Source organism: Centroberyx gerrardi, chromosome 9, assembly GCF_048128805.1.
Source record: "Centroberyx gerrardi isolate f3 chromosome 9, fCenGer3.hap1.cur.20231027, whole genome shotgun sequence".
NCBI classification, from domain to species: Eukaryota; Metazoa; Chordata; class Actinopteri; order Beryciformes; family Berycidae; genus Centroberyx; species Centroberyx gerrardi.
The window spans coordinates 9,604,420-9,627,667 of record NC_136005.1 but is presented as its reverse complement, the minus strand read 5'-3'; positions in this window follow the sequence as shown (position 1 = coordinate 9,627,667).

Here is a 23,248-nt window from a genome sequence, read left to right as displayed (position 1 = left end):
TTCCTCCTCTTGTGTTTGTTGATGCACACAGGCAGGGGAGCTGAGTGCCAGAAGAAACAGCCAGCAAAAGAGAGATGAGAGAGAGACAGAGTGAGTAAGTGAGAGAGAGAGAGAGAGAGAGAGAGAGAGAGAGAGAGAGAGAGAGAGAGAGAGAGAGAGAAAGGGAGAGAGAGAGAGAGAAAGGGAGAAAGAAAGATAGATAGAGGATTTGGAGGAAAGGGGGGCTTTTACAAGAAGAAGTCTGGCTGCTAAGTGTCAGCCTGGGATCTACTGTATTTCTGGACAGTACAAAAGCATTGTCCTTGGTTTTGGTTTGTCTTTTCAGAGCATTGTATCTTCCGGAAAGTGCTGAGCACACAAGCATTGTAAGATGATAAATGAGTCTCAGATGTTGTGCTATCACAAAATAGTAAGAGCTCAAATTCCTCCACTAGGAGGAAAGTGAAAGATTGCTCTAGATATCTGAAATTCCTCTCGGTTCCATTCCATAGATTCCTTCTCAACATTGAAGAGAGCATGGAGAGCAGTTGCTGTCAACGTTCCTAGGATTGTCTGTTTGTGTGTGTGTGTGTGTGTGTGTGTGTGTGTGTGTATGCACATGTGCATGTGCATGTGCATGTATCTGTGCATTTTTATGTGCATTACAGGAATTTCTGGCCATGCAAAAAGATGATAATATGTAACAGTTGCAGTCACTTGTGTTGTACTGTTGTCTCACGTTCTCTCAGACATTCCACCCGACACTTGTCTTCCTCCTCTTCCTCTTGATGCTTCCATTCTCTGTCACTCCTCCTCACCATCTTCACACCCTGGGTGTCTTCTCTCTCTTTACTCCTGTCTCACATAACGCTCGAGTGAATGCTTTGGAAACCAGAGAGCCTATTAAAGCTTGTGCCTCGCAACAATTATCATCCATCTTAAAGAGCATTTTATTAAAAAGGGGGGATTACATCTTAAAAGTATAACTTGCTCAGTCAACAAACATTGCATCATTTAGTTACCACAATACTGGGTAATATTTTTACTCAGATCCATTTCATGAATTCCTCTCCTCTCTGCCTCCCTCCGTCCCTCCGTCCCTGCATTCCTCCTGTTCCTCTCCCTCTGAAGCTGAAGCTGTCTGTTTGCCCACAGAGTGGAAAGTTAAAGCAGTCTGCCTTTAGCTCTCTGGCTCTTAATGACAGCAGTGCTGCTGCTTCTCGCTCCTCTCTCTGCCGTGTCATGATGATGTGATTTCTTGACACAGGCGTCACTCGGCCAGTTGAAACCCCAGAACTCCATGTGAACCTGCTGAAAGGGAGGTGGCGTCCGGCCTGGGTAAACACAGTGCGAGGGGGAGCCAGGGACGCAGCCTGTTGGTCCTAAATGTGAAGGAAAAACTTCCAATAACTGGGCCTGTGGGGAGCCGGTAGGGCCAAGGCTGACCCTTCCACAGGCTGGCTGGGAGCAGAGAGCAGTGGAGCTGGAGCTCAGCTGCTCTGAGGGACGTATAGGTAACAGACAGGATTTAAACCCGGGTCTTGCATACAGGAAATCAGACATTTTCCAGTGGGGAATATCTCCTTTGCAAGGGAGCATGGTTCAATTCACTTTCAAGTCAATCAAGTGGATTTTCTTCAAAATCCAAAAGCTGGAAATCTTTTAATAGCCATAAAACAGCTGTTACAGCCAATCTATAGAGAAATAATTGAGAATGAAGGGTATGTCATCATTACGTGAATTGCAGTTTCAAATTACATTTTGAATTGAGTGAACTTAAAATGAATTGACCTCAACTCTTTGAGGGAGATATTTAAGCTTACATGGTCCCAGGAAGGCTGCTCTGCTACTTATGTATCAGCCCCTCATACTGTACATTCACCTCTCTGAAGAGGTATGGATATCGCCCCTCATGCTTTTACCTCATTGACTTTCCGGTCCCCCTTCAACTTCGATCGTGTGAGGTTGAAGCGCAGTCCAGGCTAGCAGCAGGGGATTGTGGGAACAAAATTCATACACAGAGAGATCACTGTATTCGACACAGAGCCAGAGGTGTTAGCAGCAGTTGTGTCTATGTGAGCGATAACACAGCCAGACCGGGGTCAAATAGCATTTGCAAATAATTCTTAGCGCTTATTTTAACCTGCATGAAGTGCCAGGTGGGTGGGATTTACCCAATCAGGATGGTGTCAGGCAAGTTCACAGTAAAGTATACTAAATTGACTTTTAAATACTTTCCTGTGTTTGTCTAAACTTTCTGGTGCTCATTGTATTGTATATGTGGCAATCCCCACCCACCCAGCACCTAAGCAAGCTAAAACAACAATAAAAGTATTTGCAAATACCTTTAGGCCCAGATCTGTCTATGTGGAGAATAACACAGTGCGGTGCAGCACTATCTGTGGCAGGGGGACAGAAGGCTGGTGGTTGAACATTGGGTTTGAGTTGACGATCCTTTTAATTTGTATGTCTAAATTACAACACCAAAGTCATTATACTTTATTATGTGTCAATATACTATAACAGTGTTGCAATAATGCCCATTGATTTATTGATTGAAATTAGTAAAGTTTGTGAACATTTGCAAAAAGACAAAAATCATTTAATGGTTTGTGAAAATGCTTTGTTCTTTATTGCAGGTATTTCCAATTCAGAGTGCTAAGTTACACTATATTCTGAAATCATCCACCCTCCCCTCTGTGGCAAACTTCCTCTCTCTCTCTCTCTCTCTCTCTCTCTCTCTCTCTCTCTCGCTCCCTCTGTGTGTCTCTGTCATTGTGTTTTGGGATATAAAACCCTGTTGAACTTGTTCTGGTTCAGCCCCCTGGCCACTTGCACCATGTCCCATCCCAGTGCTACCTCACAACCCCCGGGAAGCAGTTAATGCTTTAATTGGCACTTAATTAGTTAATTGACCCCAGCGTTCTTGGGGAGGGGGGTGCAGGGTGAGGGGTGCTGGGGGGCAGGTGACGGTGGAGAGGATTGGCCCAAGGTGCTTCCTGTGTCACGTCACCAGTGGAGGTACCCATCAAGCCTTTTGAACTGGGACACAAACACTGGAAACACTTTCATCGGCCCGATGTGTCATCACAGCCGGGTCCCATGTATATGTATGGGACCGTCTGAAAATATACAAAGTCCAATTTGCCCGGGACAGGCCAACCTCAGGATAATGAATCACATGTGATGTGTATCTGATATGCAGCCTGAGTCATCACCAGATGTTTCAACAGGATTACTTCCAGTTCTGGAGAAGAACAGAGGGTTTTCAAAGAGAAACCAACAACTCTCCATCAAAAAAGAGAAAGAAAAGAGATCAACAAACATTTGCCACCACTATGAATAAAACACAAGAGTTTATAAAAATGCTGCGCTGGAATGCTTTCAGTGCCTCTGGAAGGCAGACCAAAGTGTTTCTTATGTCCATAATTGAGCCTATACATGCCAAATGAGAGGAGTTTTGAGGTCAAGTACAGAAGAGGAAGTAACTTGGGCACCAGGCCCTCAGATAAAAGCTTACAGGTGGGACTAAGTACAGTCCTACATATGTAAGCAAGCTGTGGCGCTTGTTTGTTCTGGTGTCTGTTTGTATGTGGAAAATGCAGCTCCCAGCGCATAATGTGTTTGCTCAGTCGAAGCATAGCATGTACTCTGGATATCATTCCCTGTCTCTTTCACTTGGCAAAAACACATACGAACCTGTGTGAATTTGTGAACCCGCATGTGCGAACCTATACACACTCGCATACACACACAAACACTGACACACACATGATTGTTCTCTCTCTGTTTCTTTCTTTCTCACATGCACTCGCTGTTTCTCTTCTCTCATGCACACATATACAAACACAATGCGTAATTTCACGAGTGAACAACTGCGCTCTTGCGTCCCACCCGGCTTGCTGTTTCCTTGGAGATGAACGGTGGTTTTGGGGACGGGGTCTTGCCGGTGTGCGTGAGTGTGTGCATGTGTATGCGTTTCTGTATATGTGTGTGTGTGTGTGTGCATGCGTGGGTGCCTGCACATGCCCGTGTGCGTCTGCACCCATGTGTGTGCATCAGAGAGGGTCTCCCAGCAGGCAGTGTTGTTGTAGGTGAGGGTGAGGAGCCCCCTGATGGGCAGCTGTGGCAAGAGAGGCCGGCTTTGATCAAAGGCCCAAGAAGAAGGGAGGGGAGGAGGGGGAGGGAGGAGAGAGCAGCAGGCAGCCCAGGAGAGACCAGAGGAGAGGCAGCGGCTGCAGAATGGGGGATCCGGGATGAGGGAGTCCTTCAGCCCACAGTGGGACCTCTCAACAACCAAGAACAAACACCTGCTTATCTGCTACCACTGGGTCTGACTCACTCACTGCAACTTCCAACTCTTTATTCCTCTAATATTATGATTACCTGTGATTTTAGTGGTGACAGTGTTGCAAAATAGTAGCAAAAGTCTGATAAAGGTAAAGAGTTTTATTTGTTTTCCCTGATTCCATTTATAATCACTCTGTTATGTTTGGACCGCCGTTGAGCGGGTGCCAAATCTGACTCCATTTGTGCATTAGTGGATTTCCTCGTCCGATGAGATGAAAACGGTGGACGCTGCAGAGTTTTCCAAATAATTGAATCATGTATTTATTCAATAGGCTCAGGGCAGCGGCGTGTTGATTGTCGACAGATTGAGTTACGCGGAGAATCTGTGGGAAGTCTCGCACAGGAGACAACCTAACCAAGGGCATGTGTGTGCGAGGAGCCGTGCGGCCAGACGAATGCGTTCAGACGAAATTCATGTCGCTTAGGTCATTCTGGCTTCGCATTTGCCTTGAGGGAAACATTTAATTTAGGCCCACAGCTCTTCCAAATATGAACATTTCGTTGCGAGGTCTTTGTATTTTATTTTATGGGCTATTCTGGGATACGTTTCAATAGGCTGCCTGATCACAAAAAAATTGGGGAGTATGATTTATGTCAAAAAATATTTAGTTTTCATAAATTTTGTTTTATTTCTCTGTCTCTAAAAATTATAGTTTCGCTAAAGAATATGCCAAGACCTAAATTATTTGCTAAATTCACAGGAGTCCCGGAAACCAAAGGATGTTCTGTCCAACACAGGTGTGAATTTGAATATTTTATTTTGATAAATATTGGACTATGTGGACTGCAGTATTTATAGCAACTTTTGCCACATTGTGGAAATTCTGCCAAGCTCAGGAGCGGAGAAATTATATTTTAAAAAAATGAAATCAACTAATAAATGGAGTCTTTGAAACACGAGGTCGTGCAATCTTGAAACACTCCAGCTCGCTCTGCCAAGCACAACTACAAACACTCCTCCTAAGCCAGGCTTTATTGGCCTTGACGCACTTAGAGGGAAAATTAAATTTGACAAAATAAATTAATGCCAGGGCGCCACTTCGACGGACTTCAGCTGCACCGTCATGTAGCTCAGTCTGTTAGATGCAAAACATTTGTAAAATGTGTCGAGCAACGCTTTTGTTTTGGTATTGCATTAATTAATTTAACATAACAACAACAACCACAACAACAACAATAATAATAATAACAATAATAATAATGATTATGATAATGATAATAATAGCCTAATAATAATAATTTTGTTGTTTTGTTGTTTGTTGTTATTATGATTATTATTAGTATTATTACCCTATTATTATTATTATTATTGCTATATTGTGCTTCTCTAGGCTAATATATTAGGCCTATTACTACCTATAAGTCTAATTATTTTAAAAGGTATTTTTATAGCCTATAATATTATGGGATACAGCTAACGTCCTTTTATTATCAACCAGTCGTCCTTTTAGGCTAGATTATGTTATCATATTAAAAGTCTCCTGCAGTCAAAACGTGCTAAGAAAATGAAGACATATTTGTAACAGTGATGGATAATGTCAGTAATTAGGTCATGGCCCAGGAGCCGCTCTATATGACTACTTGAATCCCAGTACACAGCAGCGTCAGTGCTGTATGGAAATGGAGAACATGTGTTTCAGCTTTGACTGCATGATGCAGCTTCACGCCGTTTTGCGCTGCGTACACCGATGGAGAATTACTTTCACAACCCCTTAATTCACCTGCATTATGTCATATCATGAAACCATTATATAGAATGACATTCGAATAAAAAGAACGGGAGTGTGCGATAAGGATAGAATAAAAAATAACACAAATTGAATGAAATAAATCCGGGCTCTGCAGGATAAGCTAGGCCTTGAAAGTGCTTGTTACATGTAGTTAGATCAGCTTTGTTGGCAGGAGAAACGCTGAATGGTGGAGTGAAGTTATGACAAATGAGCTCCATACATTCAATACAGCGGGGCCGCTAGTCTGCGGGAGCTTGGCAGCAGGCAGCAGACAATTAAAGGCAATCTGATAGCTGCAATTTACTTTACAGTTCCTCACATCTCATTAGTGTATCAGTGTAATGACCGTATCATTGTGCCTGCAGAGTTCAGCGCACACTGATCATGAGATTGACACTGGATAATGACAAAAACACTGAATGTCATCAGTTGTCAGATAATATGTAGCCTACACGCTGCAAAAACTGTCCCTTTAAACTAATCATTTAGTCTCATATTTAGCCTTAAACTCGTCTGAACAAGTACAAAATTCTGCCCCTTTGTGGTGATAACTCCACTTGTGCAGTTTGACTTTTTCAGGAATTTTCCCGAAACGAACGTCAATATTGAAACAAAAGGCAGAATAAGACAGATCAACATTAGTATCTAGAAAATTACCCCAATTCAAGAAAAACTAGCTGATTTGCATTTGAAACAACTAAGTGAAATTATCTCAACCTATTGGCAGATTTTTCACTTGGAACTTATTTTGGTTTCACAAAATAAAAAATGTAAGACTAAATGGCTCGCTAAGATGGATATTTTTTATTTTTATTTTTTTGCAGTGTTCCTCTTCATGAGGCTAAAATGCACGATGTATTGACTTCCGTTATAATTAGGGCTGTGTTGATCTCAATAGAAAAAGACTTAAGCTTCTTGGGCCACAAGCCCGGGCCTGCTGCTCTGCATGCAATGGGAAGTGCTGGCCCTGTGCAGAGCCGTTTAGTGTGGTTTTAGAGGAGTACCAATGCCATATGCGCTGCTTGTCCTGCATGATGCATGTGCGCCTTGTGGGGTACACTAAAAAGAAAAACAACAATTAGACATGAATGTGTGTGTCCAAACAAACGAATCAAAGGCCCGTTGTGTTTGTGGGGAGATGACTGTGGGGGAGATCTTTCCCTCTCTCTTTCTCTGAGGTGACCCCGCGTTTGAGTCTTGCGGTGCGAGGCCAAGGCACGAAGGAGAGCAGATGGGCGGCAGAGTCTCTCTCTCTCTCTCTCTCTCTCTCTCTCTCTCTCTCTCTCTCTCTCTCTCTCTCCCTGTCGCTCTGTTTCTCCCTCTATAGTCTCTTTCTCTCCTTTTCTTCCTTTCTCTCTTTTACTTTCTCTTTATCACTTTCAATTTAATTCAGGTCAATTCAGTTCAATTCAATTCGATATGCTCTATTGGTATGAATATTAGAATAACCAAAACATCTAAGAAGGTCTACAACAGAATAAAAATAAAACAAATCAATAAATAGTACTTAACATATCTCTCTCTCTCTCTCTCTCTCTCTCTCTCTCTCTCTCTCTCTCTCTCTCTCTCTCTCTCTCTCATCTCAGTATAATTCAATTCATGCTTTATTGGCATGCTGTTATATGAACAATATTGCCAATGCACCTAATGTAACTGAATAAAAAATAAAATAAAAAATAGTAGTACATATAACCCCCCCCCCCCCCCCTCTCTCTCTCTCTCTCTCGCTCTCTCTCTCCACCAACAAACAGCAGTCAGTCAGTCCACGCCTGTCCCAGACAAGCAAAAATATAGTGCTGTTGTGGTTTTCCTGCAGGCACGTGAGGACGTGGTTTTGCTCCATCAAATATAATAACAGGACCAAACAGCTGGCATGCCTTGGTCATATTGTCCAAAAACAATATGACGCATGATGATTTAGGCTACTTAAGATATTACCCCCGAATGAAAATGGAAATTGTATTTATGGGGATCACAACAAAATAAAAACAAACAAACAAAAAAAACAATAAATTAAATAAAATAAGTAGAAAAATAGAATAGGCAAAAAAATAAAAAATATCCCACAGGCCAGGCTACAGTGTAAAAACATTTCCTATTGCAGATTTTAGAAGAGAGATGCCATAGCCCAACAAATATCACAGAAAACCATACATTAGCCAATACATAATATCCTATAGGGATATTATAGCGTTACAAAATGCGACATGCGACACTCACCATAGACTAAACTGCAAGTCCCTATATGGATATTATAAGAATATTATGGTGATTTTTCGTTAGGATTGTCATTCATATTTAAACATGTTTTTGAATAGTTAAGATGAAATAAAATGTGGTGTATAAAATCAGGATAGATTTTAACATGACTGGCGCTGATTTTAAATTATTCTAAGTGAATTAACAGACTTTCTCCACAAAAATGCACTTAAATGCGTGCAGTCTCAGGAGAGCTTAAATGCGTGCAGTCTCAGGAGAGCTTGTGTGGGCCTGGACAGCGGTGAACCCCCCAGTCCATTTAGCTCTGCTGGCCTGAGACTAAACTGTCAGCCTCCGCAATGGTTTCTGTCCCTCGCCTCCCAGGCTGAAGGTGTCTAAAGCTCCAGAAGTGCATGTAGTCTGAATAGAGCAGGGGCCCAACAAAGCGGCGGAGCCGTGGGGCCCCGGTGGTTCTGGCTCTGCATGCTTGCAAGGCTCCGGTGGGTGCGATGAGGCGGTGCAGGGGCTGGGGGCTCCCACTGCATTAGGCAGTAATAGGTTTGGGATGACCTAAACGATTTGTTGACTGGGACAATAAATCTGTTGTGTGTTTCTTGGCATGCTGAGGGGAGGATTACAAGTTGTCACACAAAGGAATGCAAATTGCAAGCCAAACTCTCCGAGAGGCCTGTGGAGTAGCCAGCTATTTGGAGCATTTGTGCGGATCCCTGCTTCTCTCTCTCGCTATTTTATGTTTTTCTATTAGTCCTAATAACTGTGAAGGGCCTGAGAGTAGCCACTGTATTCATCTCAAATCAATGGCTTACCCGCACCAGGCCCTATAGACCTCTACATTTGCATTCTATCGAGTGAGGTGACCAGCAGGACAATTGGCGTTAAGTCTCTTTCAGGGGGCCAAATGGAAATCTTGAATCCTAAATGACATTTTCTCTCGGCCCTCCCATTCTAAAATCCACTCTGCCATATTATGAGATTCATTTTCTGCACGGATTTTCTCACTGGATGACTGAACCCTGGAGGCTAAAGGTGAGATTCAAAGAGGCCGCTGCATTATGGGACAAGCTCAGGAACAGACCAGTCATGTTGTCATTAGGAAGGAGACAATAAAGCAAATAAAAGTGACGCAAAAAGTCAGCGAAGAAGGCTTCAGCTACTAATATGTATGCCACAAATAGCCTATATCAATATATAAGCATAGACACATATTGTATATAGCGCACATACATAGCCTACTATACAGTTGATGTAGGCTATCCACAGGTTGTGTGTGCTAATATGTCTGGATTTTATTTAATATAGCCTATTCTAAAAAAAAACTAAAAAAAAACATTATTATTATTATTATGATTATTATTATTATTATTATCATTATTATTATTATTATTATCGTTGTTAAAGGTGACTGGAAAGAGGTCAATCCTTTTAGTTATGTACTTAGAAGCAATACTTCATTTCCTATAATACTGACCCATATAGTTTGGGCATTCTCTACCTTAATACTTAAAACAATAATCTTTTTCCATCTTTGTATTTGCCATTGACATTGTTTTGGATTTATTAATTGATCAACAAATCAGTTATATCATTATATTAATTTAATTGCATTTATATCCCCTCTTATATCCGAATTATATCTTGTTTTATTTTTTATTTATTCATTTATTTTTTTCTTATTTTTACATATAGCCTATTAATGATTTATCTGAAGCCGAGATTGCCTGTGTTGGGTTTCCTGCTGCAGAGGGAAGGAGTCAGTCTTCATTCATACTCCCTCCTAGCGACTGCAGAATGAAGTACAAGGACAACAGCTTCCTAAATTAGGGCCCATCAGCTGAAATGCATCAGCAGCAGTAGGCCAACCCACTTTCAACAAACAGAAATGGAATGATTTTCCAGTAATATTTTTGCCATCACATATCCTACTTTAAAACACGCAATCCTAGACAAATGTAGATGTTTGAGCTCTGACTGAACAGAAAGTCTGAATCTGGCTGTCTGCTTCATGCGACGCTCCTGATTTTCTTTTCTGCGTTCTTTATTAAACCGGACCGTGGTCTGTCCGCCAACTTTCTGTCAGGCAGCAGATGCCTGAGGCTGGGCGGATGAAACCGCAGGACACGGATCAACACGGAGATAGCGGAATTATTCCCCTCAAATCTCAGCAGTAGACTGTCTGACCTACCGCTGCTAGAGCTGAGAAGAATTAGATACCGAAGAATCTGCGTGTTCAACTCACTCTACTGCAGTTAAAGGATCTACCAGCATCATCACCATCATCTCACAAACTTTACTAAGAAGCTTAATGAATTCCATAAATGACCCCCCTTCATCTGATTTAGGTTTGGCTACATATGATTTCGCCATATTTTTGTTATAGTAAACTCCATTTTTGGCATTGCAGCCGTTATCTGTGCAATTATAGGCTGCGGACAATACAAGCAATTACTTATAGCAGTATCACTAAGCCTAATTCACTTACATTTATAAATGCAAGGACTCCTGTAAGAGTAGCAGATTAATCTTTTAACCTTTATTTAACCAGGTAAATCTCATTGAGATTAAAAATCTCTTTTGCAAGAGAGATCTGGTCAAGAGAGCAGCATGGAGGACAAACTGTAAATAAAAGTTGCTTACAAGAACAACATTAAAAGACTAAACACTTAATTAAGCATAGTCACATAGCACAAATAAATACAGTCAAGATTAATAGAATCAATCAAGTACATCATTTAAATAGTGCAGAAACATTGTCCAGTATATATAGTTATAGATTAGATGCAGGCCTATCAACAATTAACAATTATAAACAATGAATAATAGCAAATATGCTTATCAACTCAATCAAAGAAAACAGTGTTGAATATGCATAAAGCAGACAGACAGCAGTCAGACTGTTTGTGGGCTCAGTGCTCAAATATCTACATTTGCATATAACACACAGTCTGTATAAAAACCAATATGTGTTGGCAGAAATATTATTCGAAAATCAACTTACGTCTGATTGTTGCTGTGATGTGGCCTGTCTTGGGTGTCAAAGATAACAATCGCAGCATACAAGTTCAACATAACAGTGCATATACAGTAGTTATGTCTACTACATAATTTCACAGTGAGGTTAGACCTCACTGCCTGCAGGAATGGTTTACAGTCCGTTAGACCTTAGGGATACACAGTGTTTAATCAGGACAATATCCTATTTCAGCTTTTTATCTTGTAAGCCGATGCTGCATCAGAGGCTGACCAGCTTTCTTGTTTTAGATTTCTGTAACGAACTCTGATGGTTGATTCATATCTCTGATTGCAAAAGTCAGCTCGTGTTTTAACTGAGCGGAAGGTTGTTTTTATTGGCGATCACTCTGGAAAGCATACACACACACTCAGACACACGCAAGCGCAACATCAATGCACACACTCCTTGTTATTTTACACGCACACACACACGCACACACACACGACCTGCATACACAAAGACCCTACAATGCTCTTCATAATGCTACATCGATTGAATGCATTGTTGTCCAGCCATTGGCCCAAGGTTAGCATTTCCTCATAGATTATTTATTTGAGTCTACACTGTACCTCAGTGCCTTCTCCCCCGCTCCTTTAGACTGCACAGCAGAGATAGTTTAATTAAAGAACAACATTATCTTAGGGCAACCTCACTCCTAGCAGCGAGGAGTGCCCTGTTTCCACTGCTGTGTCAGGAGGAGAGAGAGAAAGAGCGCATGCCTACATTGGCTGCTGCTTACCCTCCTCCAACCTACGGCCCATGCTCTCTCAATAGCTTTTAATGGTGTGATTGTAAAACATCTTGTCACATGAGGGAGTTACAATGATGTTTTACAGCCCCCAGCTTTCAGAGATGAGCCATAATATTGTCCCCCGTAACTTTTAAAACAGGCTTTGTGTGTGCAAAGAGTTGCATAACGCCAAAGACCATTATTTTCAAATGCACACTTAAAGAGGGTGTATGTGTGTCCTGATGTGCCTCATAAAGTGGGCACTTAAACACAAGGCCACAGACATGGAGAAAGATGCATGCACACGTACGCTCAAACACACTTACAGCCAAACAGACACATATGCCTACCTGCACACACACACACATAGACAAAAATACCAAATTACATCTTTATGCAACAGAAAAGAGAAAAAGAGAGATATCATTTTATCCAGATTGAAGGAACAGTTAAGGCCTCTTGGAGCAACAGAGAATAGTACAGATACAGACACAGAGACAGAGACAGATAGACAAGCAGCAAAGACAGACAGACAGACAGACAGACAGACAGACAGACAGACAGACAGACAGACAGGGTCAATGGGTTGTTGGAAGGAAACAGGAAGACACTGAGCCCCCTAGCTCTCTTCCTCTGTCTTAGTATTATATAAATGGTTCCCATTCATCTGTCATTAATTTGTTTTTCCATCTCCTGCCTGCTTTTAATCAACACTGGTGTTTGAATCCTGATCTGCTGGCCAGGTGATGGCCGGCCCGGGCCCATTATGATTTCTGAGGCCAGCCGAGAGGGCGGGCCGTTTAAACAGGATTCATTTTTTTTTATCAACACTATCATGACCCCTGCGGAACAAAGGCGTGAATATCCATTTCCAAGGAAAAGGGTGAGTGCCCTCTCCATAAACCCCCCCACCCACCCCACCCTCCTCGCCCCTCGGTGTACTGTACGCGTTGCCCTGGTAACCCCATGGGCAGAATGCAGATCAGGGGGACGCGACAAGGCAGCCCCTTGTCTCCCCTCACAATTCACCCTGATGATGACTAACACTTTTGTTCATGGAGAGGGCAGGTGGGAGTTACAATACGCTTCAAATCATTTGCCCACCCGAGATCTCCCCTTTCCTCTCCCTCTCACCCCCCCTCCTCTCTCTCTCTCTCTCTCTCTTCCCCCCCTCTCTTTCTATCTCTAACACATCTCTCCTTCTTTAACCCTCTTTCTGTCTCTCTCCATTTGATCCATTTGGATTCTTTTTTATTTCCCTTTCCCTTTTTTTTTTGTCCTTCCACTTAGAGATGGCAGTGAATCCCATAAAGGCGCTCACTCGCAGCAGAGGTGGCGGTGGTTGCGAGAGGTCAGTGTTATCTAAACAGACCCATTGGGCTATTTGCTATAGCACCCTCCATCAGGCAGGAAGCTCTGAGGAATCAGCCCATCACTTCAATCAGCCACGACGGCACACAATGAATTTATAATGGCCGGCACTGGACGAGGGACGAAATCAGATGAAAACCAAGAGAGTGAGAGAGTGGGAGAAAGGGGGGGGTGAGCGGGGGGGTTACAAGAGAGAGTGAAAGATGGAGAGCAAGAGAGGGCGAGGCACGGAGCCAGAAGAGAGAGACAGAGTTCAGTTGCTGTCCGTGTCAATGACCACTATGTGTGGGAGTGCGTTGTTTGTTTGTGGTCTGAAACAAACAAGTGATTGTTGAAAGTGAGGAGATAGACTGTGAGTGTGTCCAGCAGTGAACTGTACAGTGCATGTGTGTGTGTGTGTGTGTGTGTGTGCGCGAGCATACATGCATCCATACACGCATACATGCCTGCCCATGTAAGTTTGTGTGTGTGTGTATGTATGTATGTATGTATGTATGTATGTGTGTGAGCATACATGCATCTATACATGTACACATGCCTGTGTGTGTGTTTCTTTGAGCATATGCGATAACATGCATGTATGCATACATACATACTTGCATACATACATACATACTCGCCTACATGTGGTGGTGCACATGCATGCATTTGTGCATGTGCATGTGCATGTGTGTGTGCACTCGTGTGTTTATCGTCTTGTGTGCACAGAGAAGCAGTAATCTTATCGCCGTTCAGAGGGTAAGTACATGTGACAGTAGATATATACAAACTCTAGATCAATATCTCGATAGATTGGCAGATAATGACCGTGCAGACAGATATGGACAATTGCTTCAACATGTATGTTTTTCTGGCTTGTGTGCAGATAGCTTGGCTGAGGGCCACCATCCACAAATCATGGTCCAAAGCTGAGCCTGGTCCAGTCCCGGCCCCTCACTCCCCACCACAGCCTCTGCCCTTTGACCACATTAACTGGTGCAGTCAGGCTCATCTCTCAGTCTTCTCTTATCACCTGGAATCAAACATTAAAAGAGGGAGGGAGCCAGAGTTACTCATAAAGTCAGTGAAATATGGGCACGGAAAGGGGGGAGAGAGACATAGATAGATAGATAGAGACAGTGAGATAGAGAGAGGAGAATGAAGTGGGGAAAAAAAAAGAGAATCACTCAAATGCATGTCAAAAGGCTGAAAAGTGAGAAGGGAAGGGGGACAGAGAAGGGAAGTTGAAGACAAAGTCTAAACACAGAGGAAGACAGCGAGAGCTGATGTGAAAAGAATAGACTAAAATATTTCAAATCCTCGTCTGAAGAATTAAAAGTGAAAAAAAAAAAAGAGGGCGGGGGATGAAGTCGGAGCAGAAACGAGAGAACGAGCAACACCACGCCACGTCCTCTCGTCCTATGAGCGGCCGCTTCCTGCCTCTCCAAATGTGGCGTCTAATGAAAGCGGGGCGGTGTTCAGCTTGTAGGCAAACAGGCCGTTTTACGAGTGCCACTCCGCAATTACCTGTTACCTTGACTGTCCGGGTTTTAAGAGCGGCCTGGCCTTGGAGTTACCTGGATACACCTAGAGGAGGGCGATAAAAGGCGCTGGGGGTAAAAGAGACACGGGGTTGGGTAGTGAGCTCCTATCTGACCGCCCACACTCTGACCCCAAACTCCATCTGTCTGTCTGGGGCTTTGTGTCTGCGGTGCCAGGGCCGCTGGCGCCCGCTCATCGCCTGCCTGTCTGTCTGCCTGCCTAACCGTGTGTCTGTCTCACTCTGTGTGGCCACTGATAGAGCAGTTTCATCAGCTAGGCCTATATACATTGTTTAGCCAGCCTCTACACCATGCACACACACACATACACACACACGCACACACAGACACACATGCTCGCATACACTTCAAGATTTCAGGCAGGTGGTTTGCTGATAGTGATGGGTAGGAAAATATTTGATGTCCCCAGGATGGCCGTTTAACATTCTCACCCCGCGCTCTGACCTTAAGGAGTGTGCATGCATGCATACATCGCACATTGGAGTGTGTGTATGTGTGTGTGTGAGTGTGTGTGTGTGTGTGTGTGTACTTGTGCTCATGTGCATCAGCACAGTGAATCTCTGCGTGTTTGTTCACTGAGCATTCAGCCCGAGTTAGCTGGTCAGACCCCCAGACCTCCATCCTGACACACACACACACTCACACTTGCAGATACACACACACACACACACACACACACACACACAGACCGTTCTATTAGCAGGACTTATCAGGGCCCATTTGACCTCCACCTTCTCCCTGACCTCTAGCTCCATCTCTTGGGAAACTAGGCCAGCAAGGCTAAAGTGTGTGTGTGTGTGTGTGTGTGTGTGTGACAGGATGGGGGGCTGCTCTGCTGTCTGACTGCGAGCAAACACTGATGGTCAAACACACGGCCTCCTCCACCCCTTGTATTCTCTTCCGCTCTCTCCCTCTCCCCTCTCCTCCTCTTCAGCGACGTGAGCTGAGTGCGGCGCAGCGTGCAGCTCCATCAAATTCCATGTGTCAAGTATACAAGTGAAATTTCTCTACTTCATGATAAATGAAATACACGTTGGTGTATTTCAAGTGGACTTGCACAGTACTTCAGTGCTACTAAAATATCATGATACCAAACTATCATCATACCTGTAGTAGCAAAGATTCTGAAGTATTGTCACGTCAAAAGTATTATAAGCGTCTAAATTCAGGATTTATACAGGACTATAGGTTGTGTTGGAAGATGGAAAATTCTATGCGTCCACGTTATTTTCCAAATTTATATAAAACAAAAAAAAAAGATATACATGTGAAAGAGGTGGTTAACTTGTCAGTTTGTGCAATTAGCCTGCTACCATGCACAGGACTGCTGTTTATCAATAAGTAGTTCCTTATATCTTTGGTTCGGTATTGTGATCATACTTGGCATTGTGATACTTGGTATGGTACAGTGTCATAAGATAAAACTGTTGTAGTGTGACAGCTGTAGTGTGAGGTGAGGTGAAGTGCAATTTTTCACACTTTCATGACAAGTGATGATGTTGGTGTCCAGTATTGGCCGCACTCAACGACAGACAATCAACCTGTCAGCTGTTTGTCCAGTCCACAGCTAGTTGTTAGCTGTCAGTAAAATACCATGGCTGCTGCCAACAATCCCTTACTTCCCAGAGGAATCTCTAACAGGATTTCTGTCATTTTCAGTAGATTTTGGTAGGTCAAATGGAAAAGTTCCTTCATTTTTCCCTCATTCCCTCACACAACTGAATGCTGACAAATATGTCATGGGACTGGCTAGCCTTTTTATTCGTTCTCCACTGTTGCTTTTGTTTCTCAGCAATATCTGTGCCAATTGGAGCCTTGCTATGTGAACATGAGCAGCAAATACAGGAGCATGGTTAGAGCTGTCCCTGTATAAACTTACAGTAATCCTCAGCTTCAAGTATCCCACCTCCCACTATCGAGTTACCAGCTTTTCCACCGATGGGACTTCTAAGGTGTTTGACAGAGCTATGTGTTGGTGTAGCTCTGGAGCTGGTTTTATAGTCCAGATTGGGTGAGTTTCAAGACAGGAATAAACACTACTGCTGCTAGGAAAGAGGCGTAAGTTGGAGCAGAGCGCAGCACAGTAGAGCACAGTCTGTTTTCCACACTCCTCCATACTGTGTTCTCCAGCAGACAGGGTTTTCTATTGAAAGGGAACAATAGGGTTCTTAATCAGTGGACCTTTTCCCCTCGCCAGTTCCTGGGTCAACTGATGGCCCACACTGCTTTGTCGCAAGCGAACAGCATAAAATATATGTTTATGAAAAGAAGAATTAATCACAGAGGGTATCTTTGGATAAAGTCATATTTGTTTTTTATCCCCTTTCTCTGGCTCTGTCTAGGAGGGCTTTCATGTGGCTGTAATTACCATATTTCATTAGCGTGTGGAGTGTCACCGCTGGAGCATCAAAGCGGTTGGCTCTTCGCATGTGCGGCCACCGCTGCCAGAGAAGTACACAACTATCTGTTTTTTTCCCAGAATAAATTCGCCCGCGCCTGTTTTTGAGTGCACTCTCTCCCTCAAGCTGCTGTCGATATCAAAGAGAACCCATTCCGCATGTGAAGTGCCCCTTGTGCAGAATAATAAAGCAGTGCATCATGGCAAAAACCTGTGAAACACAACACTCTCACCACCATCCTTCAATGCACACGCAAGCACACACACACACACACACACACACACACACACACAAGCACACATGGTCTTCCTCTCTCCTTTGTACCTACTCTTCTCTCCTTGGTACACATTCACTCCTTCTACCTCTGCACTCAAAAGCAAACTATTTCACCTTATGCTTCAATACAGTCATGTCTGAGGAAAGTACCAATAGTGCAACATGCCTGTATTTAGGACCGACATTCTCATACTAAGTTACACTATTTCCAATGTGATATCCACGCTAAGTTTGTTTGCTATGCAGATATTCTTTAATAGAAAGGATTCTTCCTTGTTTCATTTGATCTTTTCTAGAAGAGGTTCAGCTTAGTGACTCAACACAGTGAATGTAAAATAAAGTCAAATAAAAAAAACACATTATGATCCCTTGTATTGAACAATGCTTTGACGTATCTTCACCAGGCTTTGCTCTGCCTCGGGGACTTGCACCTGACCTGTGTTAAGGCCCTCCAAGGCCACCGAGCCCAATCCTACTGCTCCAAGCCACACATCTTCAAGGGGATTCAGACAAAAGGAGAGAATAATGTCTCAACCAGCACAAACACAGAGGAGCTGCGTGTTAACAGAGCTTACCAAACAGCGCCGCTTTGGCCCCGCTATCAACTTTATCAAACGGGATTATCTAGTGGGAGAGCAGCTATCTGCCCAGGGCTGAATACACTTTGTTTTTCCAAAGCTTTATGGCTGCTGTTGGCCAGACAGAGAAGCGAAGCTGTTTGTGGAATATGGGGCAACATTCACCACACAGGACATGGTTAGGGTAGGCAGACGTTCCCTGTAACTCATAATTACAGATCCAGTGTTAGAAAAAGCCTTGTTGTAAACATCCTTCAGCAATAACTCAACAGAAGCTCTGCTCATCGCATGGTTTTCAGTGCGTACGCGTGTTACAATGGATCGTATTAGCTGAGTGACAACAATATGTTTCTGTGAATGTGATCACAATCTGTTATGTGTTAGGGCTGTATGATAACAAACTGCTCCATGTGTTATTGCAGTGGTCACTCTGCAAGCTGTAGCTCGACAATCAAAGCAGCACATACTTGAAATGCTCTTAACAACTCCAGCTGCCTGAGATCGATGTTCACCTTGGCTCCAGTGACTTTCTCTGTGTGAGGTATTGATCAAAGATGAGGCTGCGGTGCTGAAATGCGTCTTTGTCTATTGCACATTTCTTCTCCTTTCAGTGTCTTACTATACCTTATGTATGATAACATACATTGTAAAGGAGTATATATGGTAATACGACGAGCTTTCAGGTTCTTGATGTAAGACCTTGGACAGAACAAAACAAACGGTCCCTTATCTCGCTCCTCCTCTTTCTCCCCATCCTGTCAATGGCTTCCCGAGAGCACCTTAAGGTCCTGTCAGGGCAAACACGGCAGTTTGATTCTTAATCCTTTTACCAGAGGTGATTTTTAACAACTTCCTGGTCCCCCTCCAGTCAAGTCAATGGGTCTGGAGCCTGATCCACTGCAGGCTTCCTCAGGCCCAGTAAGCCTTAACCTTGGAGGCCCCCCCAGAGGCCCGGGCCAAGAGGGAGGGATGGGGGGGGGGGGAGCGGGCCAGGGGGTGCCGGAGGTGTGTGGAGAAAGCAAGGACCTGCCACATTATATGCTTTAACATGACTGGCAAATCCACCACGGTTAAACAAACTTAACCTTCATTTGTGAAACGGTGCAAATCAAAGGGCAAAAAACGACTTGTGCAAGTAATTACCACCGGGGGAGAGCAACAAGGCAAAGGAAGGATGGAGGGAAGAGAGACGGGAGGGAAGGGTGGGATGTGGGAGAGTTGGGGGGTGGGTGGGGGTGGGGGCGGTTCTGGGGGACAGCTAAGCGTTAACAGGTTGAATGGAAGGAAACGGGAATCATTTAAGAAGAGGGGCATTTTTAATGAGTTTGCTCAGAAATTGATTTTCCGCCGTAATCTTTTATTTATATGCGGCTGGCGGTGTGTCCCCGGCAGAGTGAGGGTCAGCCCTCGGTGCACCCTGTCAGGGCCCCCACTCCCTCAAACAACACCCCAAAGCCCAGGGAAAATGGTATTCTAGCTAAGGCAAATATTGTCCTGTCTTGGCTTAAGGGGCGAAAAAGCTGTTTGTTTTCTAAAAAACTTCTTCTGCCCTTCTTAACCATTCAAGAGGAGACTGTTTAAAGGGAGGATGGTTCTCCTGAAAAATCAGAGCAAACTTGATATTGAAACAAAGTTTGGAATGTAACCGTCATTATCGTCCAATTAATATTGATGGGATTTTAGAGGCATTCAATTAAAATCAATCTATCTTTCAGCTGAAGAAGCTTTCGTTAGCAGTTAGCTGTTATATCAAATTACACTTACTGTACTTAAGACGCAGTGACTCTACCTGTTTGATTTATTTCACTGCAGCTAAACCCACATGATGTTTATTGTATTGATTCATTTTATCACTGAAGTGTCCAGTTAAGTTGGTTCACTCTATGTGATATATTTTATTTTATTGTAGGGTTGACTATGATAATACGTTCTATTGTATTAGATTATTTTCATGACCATTTTATACTGCTTTTTTGTTTTTGTTTTTGTGAAACTGCTTGATATATTGCGTAGTTTAACAGGTACTGCATTTCCCAAATGTTCATTCACTAAAATTAATTTCATTCTGAATGGGATTTATTAAATTTAAATATTAAAATACACAAGGGCAAACACAGCATAAATGATTGAAACAGCTGTTTACCCTATGCCATAAAAGTCAGTAAAACAAGCCAAGAAATATTTCTTGCATTTTGTTATGAGTTATTACGCAATCAGAATTAAGATAACATTTCTTGTTTTGAAAGTGCTCTGAAATGTGAAATGAACTGCACCTAATGTATGGCATAAAATATAAGTGGTATATATTCTGTTTTCCTTATGAAAGCAAAACCTAAAACAATATGTGAATATGCCTTGGTTTTCCAGAGATTGTGTGACCATAATAAGAAGAGAATAACTTACAGGGACACATTAATGGGTATATGTGTAAGAAAAATATAATTTTATACATTTATGTATAAATATGTATTATTTTTACTTACATTTATATAAATTATCTCTTAGTGATTTCAAAAACAGTATGAACATTATATCTGAAGTATATGGACTAGACCATTAGGTCAAGTTTTCATTTTAGGCTTATCCTAAATCCACAACAGAATAATATCTGATGAATGAATTAATACTAAATTAATGTTTATTTGTATATTACACCACAAGATAAAATTATGTCTCTATAAGCATTCTCCCAAGTTATCTGATAAGTGTCAATCATCTGTCTGTATGTCTTCAGTGTGACCAGCAGTCATCTTATAGTAGTAAGCAGTATCTTCACAGTATTTCATGGGGAGTTCTTTGTGATGTTTGTGCTTTTGTCCAAGTTATTATGAGAGTCTAGCACCACTTAGTGGTGGATGTGGTAACTGCAGTAGTCTAAAGCAAATATCTACTGAATTTAGCCAATGCATGTATTTCAAATAACTCTGTCTCAAAGAGGCTGGCTAAACTCTTATGTTTAAATGGTGTGCGTGGCAATGGACAGAAGAGGAACATACTGATAAATGCAAATGATTGATTCCAGTGTTGATTGATTGGACTCAATATAGTGTGCATGATTCATTCAGGCCTGGGAGCTGCCCAGTACAAACAGAGTCTTCTACTGTTAACACTGAGCAGCTCAGCTGGGGTCAAGTGTCCTGCTCAGGGGTAACTTGATGGTACTTCTTGAAGGAAGGGAGAGCATTCATCGTTCACTTTCCTTGCTCAGATTTTCCTGGCCAATCTGGACTCTGAAGCAGTGACCTTCCAGTCTCCAGCCTGCTTCTCTAAGCTCTAGGTCCATGTAGTCTAACTATGTCTCTCTCACATTTTTCAATCCCATTTCTGTAGCCAAATTCTCTGAATACATCATCTCCTCTGCTGCAAAGATGCTGCCTTCTTTCAATGTAGACAAAATTGAGAATCATTTCAGTTTACCTGCTTGGATATTCTGGATTCTATTGCACTTTTTAAGGTAAAAAAAAAAAAAAAAAAGCTCAACAAATTCTCAATGCAAATATGAGAATATTTCTGCCTTAAAGAGAAACTGTAGAAAAAAAGCAGAGCGGAAATAAAAAGCCTATAAACCCCATGTTCACTATGACATCTTAAAAGTTTGCATGAGAAAATATAATTCAGTTTAAGTTCAAATATAATTCACTTCAAGTAAAAAATGCAAGAACGCAAATTTATGTCTGACCTCATCAAAAAAAAAAGATTAAAATTGGAGAGTTCCTTTAATGTTCTTAACAGTACCACAGGTGCTCTTATAATGAAAGTATTGAACATTTCTCTGAGAAATGTAAAGATTCTGTAAGCTTCATTGTCAACAAAATTTCCAATATTAAAACACAGATCACTCCAGCTGCTCAAGACGTTGCAGTCTCCACACAGAAAGTTGCCTCATTAGAAGCATTTGATATTGTCTCTGCAGACCCATTAATCAATACCATAGCCAATATGAAGCCCTCTACCTGTGCCCTTGATATTCTGCCCAATAAATGTCTTAATTTCTTTGAGCGATTAATAATTCATTCTTAAACGCTGGCATTGTCCCTGCTACTTTAATAATGCTGTTGTTGAATCTCTCCTAAATCCACTCTTGATCCTCATTCTCTAAACAGTTACAGACTGAGCTCTAAATCACCATACACGTTTTCTGGGAAACAAAAACAGTAGTTAACCAATTAGTTATTTTAATGAACAGCTTCTCTTTGAGAAGTTTTGATCTGCTTAATACCACTGAGACAGCTTTCAACGTAGTGATGAGTGACTTTCTTTTAGCAGCTAATGCGGAAAAATCGTGTTTTAGTGCTCTTAGATCTTAGTGCAGCTTTTGACATTGTTGATGATTCCCTGCTAGTTGAGAGTCTTCACTGTAATCACTGGGTTGGCCTCTCTGATCCTGCTCTAGACTGGTTTTCATCCTAACTGCAGGACATAACTTTCACTGCAGGTCAGCATTGGCCAAAGTTACCTGTGGTGTCCTCCAGGGGTCCATTCTGGGTCCAGTCCATTTTTTATACCGAGCTGTACCTATCTGTAAACCAAAGTGATATGAAGCAGTTGGCCATCTTCACTGTTTTCTGCATCAAAGCTGGATGTCTCTTAACTTCTTACAACTGAATACGTCCAAAGTTTGGCTGACTACTGTTGGCACTCAAACCCAAAACTGTGCTGGCCCACTCTCTACCAATGTATCTTCAAACTGTAGGAGACAAACTACTGCTAAAACAGTTATGCATGTAAGAGCCAACATTAGAGCATCATTGCCCTTTATTCAGCTGGAAACTGTGATCCATGCTTTTTTATTATTATTATTTATATGTTTTTATTTCATCATATCTTGTCTACTTGAACTCCCTGTGCACAGAGTATCTCCAGATTAAAATGTAGTCCAAAATGCTCCAGCCAGCTCCTGAGTGGAACTCAGAAGAGACAGTATATTATCCCAATTTAAGCTTCACTTCATTGACTACCAGTGTAATTTAGGATTGGTTTTAAACTTTGATGACCTAGCCATACCGCTGAGTTTTTAACTCCGTACAAGCGAAAGCACAGCCTGAGATTCTCGGGCAGCGCTCT